Source organism: Struthio camelus, chromosome 2, assembly GCF_040807025.1.
Source record: "Struthio camelus isolate bStrCam1 chromosome 2, bStrCam1.hap1, whole genome shotgun sequence".
In the NCBI taxonomy this organism is placed as follows: Eukaryota; Metazoa; Chordata; class Aves; order Struthioniformes; family Struthionidae; genus Struthio; species Struthio camelus.
The window spans coordinates 135,047,954-135,065,245 of NC_090943.1; the positions used below are offsets into that span (position 1 = coordinate 135,047,954).

At 38.8% G+C, this 17,292-nt stretch overlaps 1 long non-coding RNA gene across 1 annotated transcript; it reads left to right on the top strand.

Moving 5' to 3' along the window:
- Positions 1-6,799: 6,799 nt before the first annotated feature.
- LOC104143173 (uncharacterized) lies at positions 6,800-16,866 on the top strand. Its single transcript, XR_011139211.1, has 3 exons — positions 6,800-7,033; positions 7,143-7,419; positions 7,688-16,866. It is a non-coding gene; the product is annotated as an uncharacterized lncRNA (long non-coding RNA).
- Positions 16,867-17,292: the final 426 nt, after the last annotated feature.

Here is a 17,292-nt window from a genome sequence, read left to right on the forward strand (position 1 = left end):
GCTCTTAAAACAGTGCTTTTTAGCATCAAGAGTTTTCCCTTGTATGAGCAAGAATAAAAATCAAGGAATGCTCCTACATTACTGTGTTCTTGTAAGGCGTCTTTTCAAATATCTTAGGGGCCGCTTTTCCTCCTTTTGTTTGTTTGCATTTTAGCAAGGTCAGTTTCATTCGCATGAAAACCTAATTTCAGTCAGACAACAAAAATCTAGGACATAATTGAATACGTATGTATACCGCATTAACTCATTTGAACAACAGGTTCGAAGAATAATGAGCAGCGATTTTCTAGCTCATTACCTGGAACCTCATTGCAATCTCCATGGAAAGGAACCTAGCAAGTGGGAAGCACCAGTACTCCAGTCCATCTTCGTGCTGCTGAAGTGGTAGAGTGGTAGTATTTATTCTTTCTCAGGAAGACATAGAGGGGACTTGTAAGCAGGAAAGGAATCAGTAGACTATTGATGCTGAAGAAGGCTGAAAAGTACTATACTCGCAAAAGTCCAGTTGTGATTACAACTGAAGACCATGGGACATGCTTCCAGGCAGGACAACAGTGAAGAGGGTTTGTGAGTTTTGCCCTCCTATTTTTGACTGGATTGCTCATTTGGTCTGGCTTAGTAAGTAGGTCTGCTCTGGTCATTGTGCTTAGGTTATTTCCACTTTCTAGTGTTTGTTAAGCAATAGTCTTTGATTTCAAGCATACAAATGACTACTGAAGCACACCAGGAGCAAGAAGAACCTAGGCTTAGGGCACCTGCACTGGCTGACTCACTAGACAGAGCGTACAGTCAGGCAGCTAGAGAGGACCGATGCACCACAACTTTCTGAATAGTCCTCTGTGATAAGAGGGCTTGCAGCATTTACCCCGTGTGCATTTAAAATAAAGTGAAAGGTTTACAGGAAAGGGTCTTTGAGGAGGTGCAGATCTTCCTTAGCATAGTCCTTTAGGGCCTGTCAGCTGGAAGCCTAAGACTCTGCTATACAGAGGTATCCCTTACAGGCTCCAGATGGTCTCTGCAATTTAACCCTTGACTTTCTAGTCAAGAAAGACTCCAGGGCTTTTAAAGTCTGCACTGCGATCTCCAGAACTGAAAAAGAAAGACTGTTCTTGATGATGGGTCATGAACTAGAATAATAGTAAAAAGTGTAGTGAAGTTGTTGTATTACTTCCTTTTGTGTAGCAGAAGTTTGATGAGAGCTCTTAGAGCTGAGTGGCTTTGAAAAACTCCACGAGTTACATAGCTATGTGTTTTAAATTTTTGTGAGGAAAAAGTAAATAAAAAAATGTCTTACTCACCCCACAGTTGAAACTCAGCTACTGTAAAAGACAATATTATATGTGTATATGTCATCACGACAAGGAATTTCCCCAGTCTTTCTTGTCTGGCGTCGTTCCCTGCAGGATACTGTGTTCATATCACTTAATCTGGCATTAAAAAATCTTTTGTCCTGGATTAAGCATTGTTTTCCTGTTTAGAAAGAAAATGTTTTTGAAGACTATGTATTATTAGCATATACAAAAAGAATTCAGTTCATTCTCCTTCCTCCACTGCCTCTTGTTCATGATCTGCTCAGATAAGTCACAGCATCCTTCCGTCTCAGTTTCCCTTTCTGTGCAGTAGGGACGTTTGTCTGCTGCTGTTGGGCAAATTGCCTTGTGTGCATGTGAGATTGTCCGCTGGCCGAGAGCTAGGTTACCCAAATAAGCCTATGTAAATCTGCCAGACTTAGTGCCTTGGTGGAGTCAGCTGGCAGAGTAAGAAAGAGTAAACTGCGAGGGAATATGACCCCCAGTACTGGCAAAATGAGTGCTGGCAAACGCACTGAAAGAATCAAGGCACTTTTCTGAAGCTCATGTTATAGATGACCAAGTTTATAATGTTGATCTGTACCTAGTCAGAACCTGTGGCCCCTTTTGCCTGATGGGGCGCGCTGCTATGATCTAAAGGTTCATTATCTCAAGCGCAGGACAACTGTGACCCACTCTTGCTGTCAAGCGACAGCTAAAAACCACTGTGAACTGAAGGTGACTTGAAATGCAGCCACACAATTATTAAGCAATGTATCATGCAGGGAGCACAGTGCATTACACCAATTGCTTCAGTGCTGGCACTAGTTGCCAGGAAGAACTGAGGTGAAATTCATAGCTGCAGTTTTGACCTTACTCTCCCTGAGTGGCTCAGGACCAACCTACCTGAAGGCACATTTATTTCTCTGTGCCATACTGCTACAGTTGTGATTAGAAGTCCTTGAGCTGGGGCCAGCTAGATCTGGAATGTGGACAGTGTGTTTTGTATGAAGTCTCCTTACTTTTGTAATTTTTTTCCAAGGGATAGCTGTTCTTCCCGAGCACAGGAAGGAAGATTACAATGATTCATGTATTTAAAAAAGGGTGGATCATTATGATCATCTGGTTTGACTTTCTGAATGACAATGATCCTTCTGCTTTCCTCAGGATTTCCCGCATGATGTACAAACACATGGGGTCGGACTAGAGTATATATTTTACAGTCCCATCTCGGCTGAAAGTAAGGACTTCAAGTGATTTGAAATCATTTGTCCCATGATAAATTGTTTAAATTGTTACTTTTTACTCTGGCATCTGAATGGGTTTGTTTTGTAAATGTTGTATGAGCAGGTATTTTGCCTGCTTGAAATGTGGTCTAAAATATAGTTGTTGTTAGTATTTGTGAAGCATATAGGATTTTCTAAGAATTGATCTTTACTCAGCTGCCAAAAACTAGAATAACAAAATATCTGAGGCTGTTTTTTTCAGACAGTGTTAGGGATACAGTTTGGTTTTGGTGACTGGGTTTTCTTTTATATTTGTCTTGATCTTTATGTTTTATGAAGCTGTTATGAGTATTTTAGTCACTGTATGAAATTAATTTCAATTTTGGAAAAACTTGTTGTATTACATCAATATTTATAAAATATGGCACAAGGAATTTGTTGCTATTACTCCTTGAATTAATCAGAAATAATAATGATGACATGCCAGGAATTGCAATCCAGTTAGAATATTAAAAATTACCCCACTAGGTGGAGAACTTGCATCAAGTATGTAACAAATTGTTAGTACTCCTGAAATCATAGTTGCTGTTGCAAAAAGTAAATTTCTAATAAGTGAATAATTTTTATATCATACTTTCCTTTTATCAGTTCTGATCAAGACCACTTTTACATTCATTGTAAAAATTCTATGAGATTTTATAACGTTAAGTTATGTTTAAAAATTAGTAAGGAAATTAACATATTTCTTTATAAAACATATCTGCTGAAGAAGTTGATTTCAGTAGTTATTAACTTTACTGTGCAATGTATTGACTTAAAACATTTTTCTTGACTATTCAGTTCATTCTAATGAGATGTTTACAATGCAAATAATCCAGAGGAAGAGTCAGTGAAAAATGTTTCCCAAAAGAATAACATCTAGTCAAAACAATTCCATGTAACTTAATCCCAGTTAACCATAAGCTCATGGAAAGTTATTTTGTTATTTTCCCTGGCTCTGTAAACATAGCCAATATTAAGCTATCAAGTTCCTCAAAACTAGGAAGAGGACAAATGTTAATAAAGGGGAGTATATTAAGATCTCTTCTTATGTTAGATATAGATCTCAGGCCTTAGGCAGAATGAGGATTGAGGTTAACTTTGGAGTTTCTGTTGCATCAGGAGCCAAGCTGATTGCAATATTTTGTAGGTCCCATATAGGTAGGAGAGTAAAGTTTAATAGTGCCAGTCTGTCTTAATCTGCTGGGGTTAATCTACACAGATATATCTGCTAGAATTTGTCTGCTGGGAATAATTAAAAACTGGAATATGGTTTCTGCGAGAGTCAGAGTGTAAAGCTTCTGGGACTCACAGGGTGCAGAAGGGGACAGGTCATAAGGGGCCACTGACTGTTTGGGTGTGCTAGTGAACATTAGGCTTCAGGGTGCATTTTAAACTGGGGTTTGGGAATATGAGAGAGAAATGGGGTTTTTTTGTTTTCTCAGGGGAATGAAGAATCAGGAAGAAGGTAACATCTGAAAGGGGCAAATGCCCTATATCCTCCTTTACTGTTTATGTATGTTTAATGTAAAGGTTAGAGCTGGGATTTGGGAATTCAATTCTTTGAGATTCTTGTTTATTTTTTTATTCTGGTGGTCTGCCAGAGTTAGGAAAAGGGCAGGTGTTGACAGGGCAGGAGATTGGATGTACTCATTTATTATTTTGTTAACCCTTCAAATAGTTAAGGTCAGAGATAGGGTTTGGAACCAGATTCTCAAGACTTCAGCTTTTTAAGGCATTCGCTGTACCTCACAGAGTTAAGACGACAGGTGTTGGTAAAGGCAAATGTGTATTTTACTGTTTTGATGCATACTGTGGTAATAAATGAGGTTAGAGCTAGGGTTCAGTTATGTATCAGGTTAAGGCTCTGACATGCTTTAAATTTAGAACTGAGATTAGGTTTCAGATTAAGAGATATTCTCCCCTAATAACACATTCCTTCCTAAGATCCCAGATCATTCTTGCATTCTATTATTCCTAAAGAGCTGGAAGTAAGTAGGTTTTGGAAAGGATTAATGCTCTACATTGTCTTGTAGAGACTAGATTTACACAACTGTATTAGTAAGGGTTAGTGATAGGAAGGGGAAATCTAAAGTTTCCTACTCCCAGTTTGTTGGTGGGTTCTCCAAGGACTAGGAAAATGCAAAGGTGACATGTTTCTTAATGGGAATATCCTCTACTTTAGCTTTATTGCTGTACTCACTGTAGGTGATTAATGCTAATATTAGGTTTGGGGTTAGTGTTAAAGTTTTGGATTTATTGTTTAAAGTAACCTCTTTTTTTTTTTGCAGTCTAGAGGGTCTAGATCATTATGAATAGGGAAGGCAATTGGATGGGCCAATGCGTTATGATCTCAGTTAATTCTGGGCCTCATTTATATAAGTAAATTTAGCATTGGGATTTGCACTTTGCATGGCTTACAAAGACAACAAGAATTAATATTGATTAATATTTGTTTATATTAATAATTACAATAGAAATAGCTTTCATTAATATATTAATACAGTAGAGAATTCCTCATGTTCTCTTTTACTACTAGAAAGAGCTCCTGCTGATAATTAAGTTTGGATTAAGGGTTGGAAGTAAGCTTAGAGCTTAGAAATGAAAAGCTTCAAAAACATGGTATATTGTCCTCTTATGTAAGCTGTGGAAAGGGCAATTTTTTAAGGTGTTACTGGAATTAGACACCGTATCTAATTAAACATAATTAAGATTGAATTTAGGGTTGGGGTTATGGTTTGGGAACCCAGTATTTTAAAAGCCTACTGTGTTGCTGCGTTTTGGTAGGGCCCTGTAAGGTACAAAAAAGGAATTTATCATTAGGGGGCAATACATTATCTTCTTTCTACTGCTGAAAGGGAGCTCCTGCCAGTAATTAAATTCAGAGTCAGGGTTAGGGTTTGATAGAATTAGAAGCCTAGTTTATTGCTAGTCTTTATATTTCCTAGAGCGTTAGAAGAAACACTGGAGCTGATAAGAGCCAATTTCTTCTGTTATTGTGAGTGGTAGTCCCACAGCTATAATTATGATGCAGGATAGGCATAGGGTTGGGATTAGGGTCTGGGAGATAGAATCTGGAAAACCCTAAGAATTCAATTTGCTGCTGATTTCTGTAATGTTTCAGGATCAGGAAGGGTATTAGTATCAGCATTGGCTAATGACTAATTTAATATTGGGCAGTTGACAAATTCTGACGATAGAAAATAAAAGTTAGGATTCGGTTTTCGGTTAGGATGGGAATCCAAAGCTTCCAAATCTCTGATTATTGCAGATTCTGGGGGGAGGCGGTGCTATGAAATAGGTGTTGATGAATTGAACTTTATTTTTGTTCTTAGTGGTTTATATTCAGTTTTGCAGCATGAATTTATTTCCTGGCCGTACCTGAAGGCAGGGCTGGAGTAATGGGTATGGGAAGCTAAAGCCGTGATTTTGGAGCCTAGTTTACATCAGGGCTCAGAGGGCACTACCAGCTGCCCAGTGCCAAGGTTGGGGCTGCCCCAGATGCCCCCAGGGCCCTGCTCCCGTGGGGCGGGGGGACGGGCCATGGCGGCGAGGCCTGGCCCTGCCCCACCAGCTGCCCCCCGACGCCAGCACCAGGATCCCCTGGCCACGCTGCACCCGGACAGGTCATCGCTCTGGAAGAGTTGGGTAAGAAGAGATGCGAGGAAGAAGACGTGCCAGCAATGGTCGAGACTTACGTTTGCTTTCACTGCATGGACTTGTGTCCTTGCAGTGTCTGTTTTGCTCTGTCTCTGTTTCATTTTTGGGCCTCACTTTCCTTGATTAGCCATCTTGCCTTGCCTCCCTTCTGAAGCTGGCAATTATTTTATCCAAATATAAACCCAGACACAGCTGATAATTTGCTTCAGGGTAACTTCCAGACAGTTTGGCAAAGGATTGCACTTAATGTGACTTTGTCTGCCAGGGCATGTATCCAGGACCCTCTTGCCAAATCTCATGTCCCGAAATTCGTTCATATCATGCCCTAGGACGCACTGTGCGTAACACTGGTGTTATTCTAGTGGTCAGTGAGAAAGCCATCTTATTATTTTGAATGCTTTGAACTGAAAAAAATGAGGACAGGAATTATGTTTATGGGTAGAATGACAGCACATCTGATCCAAAGGAGATGCAGGCCAAGTGCTAGGCAGCGAGGATTTGTGCAAACAGTGCTAAAGGTCGATAAACCCAAGGAATGTGGACAAAAAACCAGTCTGATCTGACTTTGCTGATGGTCAAAGTTCTGCTGGTGGGTCCACAAAAGTGGTGCAGACACAGTGTAGGCTGCTGGCTAAGGGAGTCACTGTTGTTTCAAAAACCTATCAAAATCGGGTAGATCAATAGGGCTGGTGCAGGCGTAGACATTTATGTGTATGCTGTACAATGATATGACAGCCTTTTTTCGTTTAACCTGAAATGCTCACGGCGTACAAGGTACTGGAAAAGTTGGGGAGCACTGACATCTCTGTCCTTTGCCAGGTAAATTAATACATGTCTGAGGACATTTAATACTCAGCTTCATTTATAGCTTGTAACAACCTTCAGTGGTTTGTTTTATTTCTGGTAATGCTTTTCTCTCTTTTTCCAGTACAAAAATACTGACAGAGAGCAATGGACCATTATGGACAGTATGTATCTGGTTTGTTTGTTCTCAGTTTGTACACTGGGATAGTTTAAAAGGGTAACTGAGTCAGTGAGACTTCCTGAAGGAGAAGGAAGATGACCTCTTTCCTTAGAAACATCTGGGCACAGCTGGAGAGGGAAAGTTCCGGAGATTGACGTGTGTAGAAGAAGAATGGAAACAGGAGCTGGGAGCCTGCTGGTAAAGCAGAGAGATTCCTAAGAGGAGCAGGAAACATCCATAGGTAAGAAAATAAAAATTTTCTAGGACTCAGAGGAGACTGTGCAGTTCACTTCAGTCCAGGAGGCCATGGATTTGGCTGTCACTAAGCCTGGAGACAAGAAGCCCCCTCTGGAAGATACAGAAGGCAAATGGAGAGTTGTTTATAAACTTTTTAAAATTTCTCTTCTGCATGACTGAATCAGTTTGAGTTTCCTGGGTGTAAAATTTAAAGAATTCAGTTTTCTAAGACACCTTGACTTCGAATTTAAAAGTCTCTTTGATCTTTTTAGGGTCATCTCCACTACAGGAAAAAAGTGTATGTCGACCCATCTCAAGATCCAGTGCACACTGGCTTCTTCCCAGAAATCTAGCTCACAGTAACTCTTCTGAATTCTGCATACGAGTTTTGCACCTTCTGGCTCAGGGATAATGAAATACAGGCTTTCAGCTTTTCTTGTTTTGCTTTTTGAGAAAACATATCCTGCTTGTTTTCGTAAGCTTTTAAAAGTGTTCAGAAGTGTTTAAAAGTGGCACATGGCAGTGTACCAAATTAACATGGTAGGCATAATGAGTGTTATCATATTTATGTCTTACATATTACCTCCACCTTGATATCTCCTTTTTTTGAAGGAAAAAGCCTATCAAGACTTATCATTTAATAAAACAGTAATTGCAGCAGTTGCTTTCTTTGGTACAATCTAGAAAAGGATGAATGGGTCAGGAGAGCAAAAGAGCCTCTAAATTCAACATACCCATGGGTATTTCAGTAGGGAGGGTCTATTAACTTCTTTGCTGTATTGAGAATTGTTTGGTCCATGTTCTAGCACCATATTCTATGTATAATAGAGTATTCTTGATAATTCTTCACTGTAAGTTTTGCTCTACCAGTAACCATCTTTGAAGCAGTGTATGTGTGAGCCAGTACCGTAACCCTACAATAGGCTGACGTGTTCTCAAATATTATGTGATGGACAGAGAACAGAAAATAATTTATCTCGGTTGCTCTTCAAAGCAACAGAAGTGAGAGCCAGGTTGAGAAACAAACTCCTCTTTTCAGATCTCTTTATGGAAATGTTCCAGGGAACTGGCTACTCTGAGTAATTGTTTTCCATTTAATTAAGATAGTAACAAAAGATTAAGAGCCAAGATGTCCTGAGTCAGAGATAAAATCGTGGGACACAAAATTTAGATATAATGAAGAAGATTTTTGTTTTAAAGTGTTACGTCTCTAGAACAAGTGAAAACTCAGGAGGGTGATCGTGAAGCAGGTGTGTGTAAGTGAGCTCAGCAATATTAATGCAAAAGGCTATGAAATGTATAAGAAAAATCAGTATCTGCTGGAGATGAAAGTGAAAGCCTTATGTAGTGTTCAAAAAACGATAAAGGCAAGCATCTGTCACTTCAGCCTGTTGGTTCAACTATGTTTTAAGCTTGTACTCCTTATTTATTTTGCAACTGGTTAAGAAAGTCTGCATGACTTATTCATTGCAGGGGAAATAGTGATTTTCAGTCCAAAAGTGCTTTGTCATCTTCGTGTTTTCATGAATACAAGAACATTTGTGCAAGTCTCAGAAGTATGACTTCCCCAGGAAAATATTTTAACAGTTCAATTTGACACTGGCGTTATTATACACCATTTGATCAATAAGACTAGTAATTTAGAGCTAAAGAGTGCCAGGAAGAAACTCTGTTTTCCCTTATTTTATGTGCCTATATTCTCCATCAGCCTAAGGAATTTGCAGGGATCAACTTTTCAGTGCTGGACAAATCAACAGTTAAGCAATCGTAGTATGCATGTGGGGTTAGATGCCCAAGAATGGAGTCTGCAGAAAACATTAGAGATAGTCAACAAGTGATGATAATGAGAAGTCCTAAGTAAGCATAAGTCTTACTCCTTAAAAAAGCGAAGGGTCTGCATCTTCACAGCCAGTAACTCTTTCCTGAAATTAGATGCCCTTTCTAAGAAATCCCCAAAGCAGGGGAGAGGCAGATCCAATATAACTTATTCCTTACTGTGAAATATTCACTGTCGTTTTAAACTTGTTCTTCCATCTTTGAAGGTGGCAGTGGGGGAAGGGAGTACTGAGAGTGCTTTTTATAGTTTCTTTAGAAGAAATTGTTGCATACTGTATAAAGTAGTTGAATGGACTTAGAGCTGATCAGATCTCTCCAGTCTTTGAATTCCTGCCAAGTTACTGTATGTAAAATGGAGACATTTAAGAGGACTGATTGAGAAAATTTCACTCTAACGTATTTGAGACATGGTGATAATACATTCCCTTGGGAAATGGCTGATGTGGTTCAAATTATGCTGAAATTTAGCCTTAAATTATCCTGGATGAGTGATTTAACCTCTGGGTTCTCTGAAAGATGAGGACATTAAAAGATAAGGACAAAAGATACAGTACTTTTTTCTTAATCTTGTACAAGAAACAACCTCTTTGTCTAAGAACACCAGTTGCATATGGCCTCACAGGGGAGAAAGACGATGGTACTTCCATAATTTGGGAATTCCTTTTAAGGACATTAAGCAGTTCTGGGTGTGCCTCAGGTATTTTATAAGCAAAATTGAGGTACCGGGAATGTTAGGCCTTTCCAGAGCAAGGAGCTGCCGAGTGAGGGCTTCGGGTAGGTAACTTTTCGATTCAATATTTAGATCTTGTACCCTAATCTATTTATGCATCTAGCTTAATCTTCTCCTCCTTGCTCTATGTTTATGATTGCTCTGTGAGAGAAGCCTTAAGGAGTGAGAACACCTCCTTTGAGGTTTCTTTAAGTGTGCGGTGAAATTCTGAACAAATGGCAAGACACCCACTGACTTCAGCTGCGCCAGGAATTCACATGTGGTTAAAAGATAACTAGTTTTGTTTTTATTGTACGTCTTTCCCCTTTGTTCATGAGCAGTGGCAGTTAACCTAGCATAATGAGACTTACAGAGGTTCCCTGGACAATATTATTAAAAAAAGAAAAAGGAAGCTGTCTAATGTGTCTAATAATAGCTGAATGATAGCAAACTATTCACACAGTTGTCTTTATCAGCAGAGAATGTATGCAGGGACTAAAGAGAGGCCTTCCAATCTTCTATACCTCTGAAATACGCAAAGCACTGAGCAACAAAAGGTGACAGAAAATATGCATGTCCATGTCAGATAGTATAAGTAGCTTTTAATTAAAATCATTCCAAATAGTCAACTACATTTCCAAGTTCATACAAGATATGTTCCAAGTTAACACTAGATATGCAATTTATGAGTTAACGTACAGACTTCCAGCCACTGCCAATCACAGTCTGTATTTATATACAGATAACATTGTATGGAAAAAAGCTTAAATCAGTCTTTTTTGCAGGCTAAGAAAACAGGGTGTGAACAAACTCAGTCTAAACATTTTTCATCCTTTTATCCCCAAAATTATTTGGATTGGAGGATCAGAACAAAATATTTATGCTAATACTCAGTTTTGTTCTCCGTCCTTCAAATATTTCAAAATTAAATGTTGTGATAGCTATGGCTAATATGTTTTGTTTTCTGCTTGTCCTTTTTCAAATCATTGTGCCAGGATTTATCATTCATATTTGTCATTGTGTCTTTTATATCTTCTTCTTGTTTTATTACTTATTAAAATGAAATCGTTATGACCGGATTGTTCTGGCCAGTTAGAACACAGACTACACATTCTGTAACTTATATTTATAGCGTGTACATGTTTCCTGGGATATTTTAAACTATGGTTTTACTTCAAATTAACTGATTATAAATTGACTCAGTGTAGTTACCAGTTTTGTGAAATTGTTCTACATGGGACCTGCATGTTTGTTTGGCTACAGAAACCTCTTTATTGATAAAATAAAATTGGTTGTTGTTTGGGGCAGGTGTTTGTGTAGTGTCCGAAGTATTCTTTACAATGGCCTTAACTACTAAGCACTTGATTCAAAAACTCTCCTGAAAATGTATCTATGTACTTTGGATATTTCTCTATGGGTTTATATTACAGAATAGCACAAATGTAGTCCTTCATTAGAGAACATGGTGGCTGTTGCGTTGTACACTGTGTTGTGTCCTTTTAATACGTTTTTTTTGCCTGCTCCCTCCCTATTCCCTCATTTAATCGTATGTTTTACAATAGATATTTTTTGAAGAAGGCATTTAAATCTGTGCCCTCACGCTCAGAATCAAAATTTGTATACTGGCACTGGCTTATTGCAGTTCCTTTTGCATGAAAAAGCTGTACATGCTTAGAAAATTTGATAAAAATATTTTTGCTGTTTGCTATTTGCTTTTTTCATTTGCAGAATCAGCTTAAATCTTTGACAAGGTTCATAAATACCTTTTTGGATTCATTCCTCCAAGGTTTTTAGTTGACTGTTCAGCCAGCTCTAGTTTTGTTGTGGAACGCTTCTTTCATCGTTAAGTCACACTTACTCTCATGCTACTCAAACAAAATATAACATTTCCCTTTTCTCTATAATTTCAGGTATTTTATTTAGGCATGTTAAAGTCCCATCCACTGCAAAACACTCCTTTTTATCTATCTGCCAGCAGCTGTTGCAGCTGCTACTTTCAGGATCCCATGTGCTATCTGTTCTCTACCAATGTCATTGCTCTCCTGTCAGGAATGAGCAAGGCTTTCCTGAGGCCAGGAGAGGAAAAGGGTGTGCCATTAAAGACCCTTTCTGCCTTCCTGTGCAGGTCATCTCCTGTGCAGTGATAAGAGCTTCTGGCTGTTGCCATGGCTGTACAGGGCAGCTTTGACTCCGAGCAGGAAAGTCTAGGCAAGATGCGATGGCCTTTGAGCTGTTCCCCCCACCTGGCCCCAAGGTACTGTGCACCAAAGCCTATTCTGCACACAGATTGGGATCTTTTGTACAGATTCAATTATACGTAAATATGTGGTACTCAATTTCATATGTGAGTTTCCAAACTGCTGCTAAAACCTTGCATGCTGAAATGTTAATATTTCATAATTAAGAATGTTACATGGAAATTATGTTGTTCTGCTATGTGTAATTTTTCCCATTCATCAAATTTTAGATTCTATTTGGCATTATAGTTTGGACACATTTAAACATATTTCATCCAACTTCATTGAATAATTACTTATCTGTCTTCTGTTAATGTCCGCTTGATAGCTAAACAGCCAAGTTCTGGCATCACAGCTAGGGATATTTGCTGGTTTGCTGCTGTGGCTTTCATGTTCAGTGTTTGTTCTGTAATGGCCCGTAAACATTTCCCATGCATACTTGGGGTAGAACGAGTCTTTACGTAAAGCCCTAGAGGAAAACAAGGTTCTTCTAATAGCAATTACAATTAGCAATGATGTTAGGCTAAGATGTTTAAATCACATCTCACTCCTGCAAATTCCCCTTTGTCATTAAAAAAAATAAAATAAAATAAAATTTGAACAGTGTTGTATACCCCATGCATAATACACAGCTTCAGTGATTTATTTCTTGTTTTGGCATGGGCACAGTCAAATGATGTGAGAGCTAATTTTGTTTTTCTACTTTAGTAGTTTATGTTGTCTGCGTAATGAACCCTTTTGAGCTTCATCAGGAGAGTCGCACTGTGTACATGCTTTTATTTGTATAAAATTTCCGATTTGTCCTCTGAGAAGTTTCTTATCTGCAGCCTGAAAGAAAAGAGCCAATCACACAAGTATCAGGAAGTGACAAGCCCATAGAGCTGGGATTCCTTGTTAAGGTGGTTGTCAGAGAATGGATGCCGAAAATAGAAGTGTGGAACAAAGTCATGAGGTGTGACTCTCAAGGTAAAAGGATCTCTGGTTGTATTGAAAAGTGCTCCCAGCTGTGCTGCACATTTTGATAATGCATTTGATAGTGCGTTTGACAGTGCAATGTTTCTGTTGGATCAGATGAGGAATAATGATGCCATGTTTGGAAAGATCTTCAAGTAAGAGAAGGCTTTTTGTAGCAAGAAATGGAATAATTCTGTTTTGTAGAGAAGAACGGCAAAGAAATAACAGTGAATACTGCCAGACAGATCAAGAATTTGAGATTTCTGGAAATCTGGGATGTTTGACCATCTCAACAGATTCCTAAAAACTATATTCCTAGCTCTTTGCAGATTCAATTTCCTCTTTAAAGAAGCACCTCAAATTAAGAAATGAAAGTGGAAGCTGGGAAAAGCTTGTTTAACCTCCATTTTCACTCTTAATATTCAGGACAAAGTAAATTAGGCAAATGGGGTGAAGGGAAGAGTAATGGATAAAGATAAAGGGATACAAAAGGTCAAGGAGAAGAGAGGGAGGTACAGCTAAAAGAAAGAGCTAATCGTGATGAGAGTAGTCTGTAGCTGAAAGGCAACAGAACCTCTGGAAAGCAGCAGAGAGAGGGAAAAGATCCTGTCTAGCAGTAGAGCTTGGGCAATAAGGAATGATAGTAGCTGTAGGAGAATGATAGCTCCTATAGTAAGGAAGGCCAACATATACTGTTGATTTATTGTCATTTTTCTTGCAGGGGGCTAACATGTTTTTGTTTGGCATTTATCTTGATATGTAAGTTTTATCATAAATGCTTATGATAAGTCATTAAATGTGAAATAGATACAATTGATCTTGCAAATAAATATACATAGAAAGCCTTTGTAAGATTACTAAGTGAATCAAAGAGTAGGAAAAGAATTTTTGTGATACTAAAAATTAAAATTATGCATTATATATTGTAAATGCATGCATCTGTCTGGATTCAAAGTGAGTGTTTAGATCCTAAATTTATACTGAAATGTAGTCAAAGAAAATAAACATAAACGCACATGCTTTGCATTATATATTTGTGTTTTCATAAAGCACAGAAGTTTGTCAGCTGCATTATGTAGATAGAAAAATAAGAAGTTAAAACTAGTGGTGTAGTCATTGCATTTTTATAGATGGGATTCCCAGAAGCTAAACCGCAGTGGATATCAGCTAGCAATCAGAGGATGAAAGAAGAGGAAACGCTCTTTGAGGACTCTTATATAACGTAGGCACTCTACAGTAGGGTTTGCAAAAGCTGAAGGCCATCTCCAGTGCTGGGTAAAGCCTTAGCTTTTTTTTAGCCTTTTTTTTTTTTTTTAGCTGCTACCCTTTTGAAAAGCATCAAGAGAATTGATACGGATACCATATTCTGTTTACACATTTTCTGTAAATCCTAAGCAGCTTCCAACTGTGAAATTTTACAAAGCGAGTCAACAGGAATAGGGAGGAGAACATGCTGATGAGATTCTTATTCTTCAACCTGCCTTGTGTGCTTGGGGCTGGAGCCATTCACGTGTCTCCATCCCAAGCATTCCATAATATAAACCTCAGTCAGATACATTTTGGAGAATTTTTGTAGGGACTGAGAGTGATGATGTTGCCTTTTCTGTGACATCTTGGTGAGGCGCCTGTGAGAGAACAGATGAAATATACTGGGGCTAAGTTCCAACGTGACAAATCCAATATTCTAGCTTGCGTTCTTTTTAACATCAATAGATACTTTTTTCTGTTTATGATATCACTGTTTGTCTCAAAGGGGACTGCAGGTATTTAGGACACACGAATCAGTTCAGGTTAAGAGGATAAAGACTTATTGCTTTACTTTTAATCAAGCAAAAGGTATGAGTCAAAGGGATTTTACTTGTATGGACGTTATCTGAAAAGTATTTTTTTTGCGTTAAGCTAAGGCTAAACAAACGACAAACAGCAATAGAGTGCACATAAATAATGCAAGTAAGTAGTGTTGTAATATCTCCTCCTCTACATATTGCATATTTCTTAGCTTGATGAGCTTCCTGATTTGATCCTCAAATCAGGAATTTCTACAAGTATTCCTTTATTTTATTTCCATGTTGTGTGTTACTTTCGTTTGTATAGAGATGACAGCCTTAGTCCTGGACTGTTTTGGCCTTCAGGACACACTGAAAAACATATTTTCTCCTTTGCTTTTCAAGATATGAAAGAGGGATCAAAGTCAAGAATGAAGTATGGGTTGGTTTTTGTATGTTTGATTACTGTGTATGGGATGAAGGGAATGTTAAGGAATATATTGATCAGGATATCTAAAGTGATAGACTACAGTCATATTCATTTTCATAAATAAAACCAAAAGATATACTCTGAAATGAATATTTTAAAGGAAATGACACCATTTTGAGGATATTTCCTCTACTAAAATTTCAAAGGTAGGGCAAATTATACTACCTCACTCTGAAGTATAGCGAGGAAATATTTCCAGTGTAGAAACTACATTGTTAAGCATGAGCCAGCAGTGTGCCCTTGTGGCCAAGAAGGCCAATGGTCTCCTGGGGTGCATTAGGCGGAGTGTTGCCAGCAGGTGGAGGGAGGTGATCCTGCCCCTCTCCTCAGCCCTGGGGAGGCCTCACCTGGAGTGCTGTGTCCAGTTCTGGGCTCCCCAGTGCAAGAGAGACATGGCGCTACTGGAGAGAGTCCAGCGGAGGGCTACAAAGATGATCAGGGGACTGGAGCATCTCTCATGTGAAGAAAGGCTGTGACAGCTGGGCCTGTTCAGCCTGGAGAAGAGAAGACTGAGAGGGGATCTCATCAATGTGTACAAGTATCTGAAGGGGGAGCGTCAAGAGGATGAGGCCAGCCTCTTCTCCGTGGTGCCCAGCGACAGGACAAGAGGCAATGGGCAGAAACTGAACCACAGGAAGTTCCATCTGAACCTGAGAAAAAACTTCTTCACTGTGAGGGTGACAGAGCATTGGAACAGGTTGCCCAGAGAGGTGGTGGAGTCTCCTTCGCTGGAGCTATTCAAAAGCCGCCTGGATGTGATAGGCCTGGGCAATATGCTCTAGGTGACCCTGCTTGAACAGGGAGGTTGGACTAGATGATCTCCAGAGGTCCCTTCCAACCTCAACCGTTCTGTGATTCTGTGATTCTGTAACTCAACAGTGAAAACAATCTCTTTTTCCAAATCTTTCCAAAATGACACAGAAACCACTTGCTTTTCTCTGCCTGGGCAAAATACAACTTGTTCATTGTATAGTGTGAACTTTTGATATAAGTTAGAAAAACTACAGCAACCAAAACTGGAGTCGTGGTGGCCCATGGTAACACAATCAAGTCATCTCCTGATATGGAAGAGAAGTGGTGCAACTGGCACACAGAGGCTTCCATTTGCTATTTGCTCTGTCTTGCAAGCAAATATGGTAGGTCATAAAGCAAGCTGTCACTTGGTGATAGACAGAGAATTAAGTTGTAATATTATAAATAGAGTTATTTGTCTGTCCAAGCCTGCAAAAAACAAACATTCTGTATACTTTGCTGAATTTATTTTTGGATCTTTTCTATTCCTCTTTGTAATAACATCATTGTCATGCCTCTCACTATGACTTATGAAATAAGTGTGCTCATGATGTACAGATGCCCCATTTAAGAGATGATCTCAGAAAATATTCTGTAAATATTTCTAGTCATTCAGTGAAGGCATAAAAGAAACAAAAGAATAGCCAAGAAATAAAAGCCTGTCAAATATTGTATTTAATATTGTATGTTTTTTTGAAAGGTCGGTGTAAGAAATTTAGGACTACCTGCGGACAGCTTAACCTCCAGTTAAGTTTTTGTGCACTAACATTCTCTACTAACAAGATAGGCCTCTCTGAAGGCCTAGAGTTGGCCAACAGGAAACAATAGGCCCAGGGACTTAGGTAAAATTTAGGTCAAATGAATATAAATATAAAGCATGTTTCAGAAAATGTTTTAAAAATAAAACCCGTTGTAACACAAGCTACAGTTCAGCAGATTACAGGCTCCTTGCCTCAGTTATCATCACAAAAAAGTCATCTTTTTTGTTCAGAGGTGAAGCCAAAAGACCAGGAAAAATCTATATATTCCCATGCTTTCAGGAAACCCATTTTGGAGCTTTCCAAAATTTTTTTTTATCTGAAATATTTTTTCA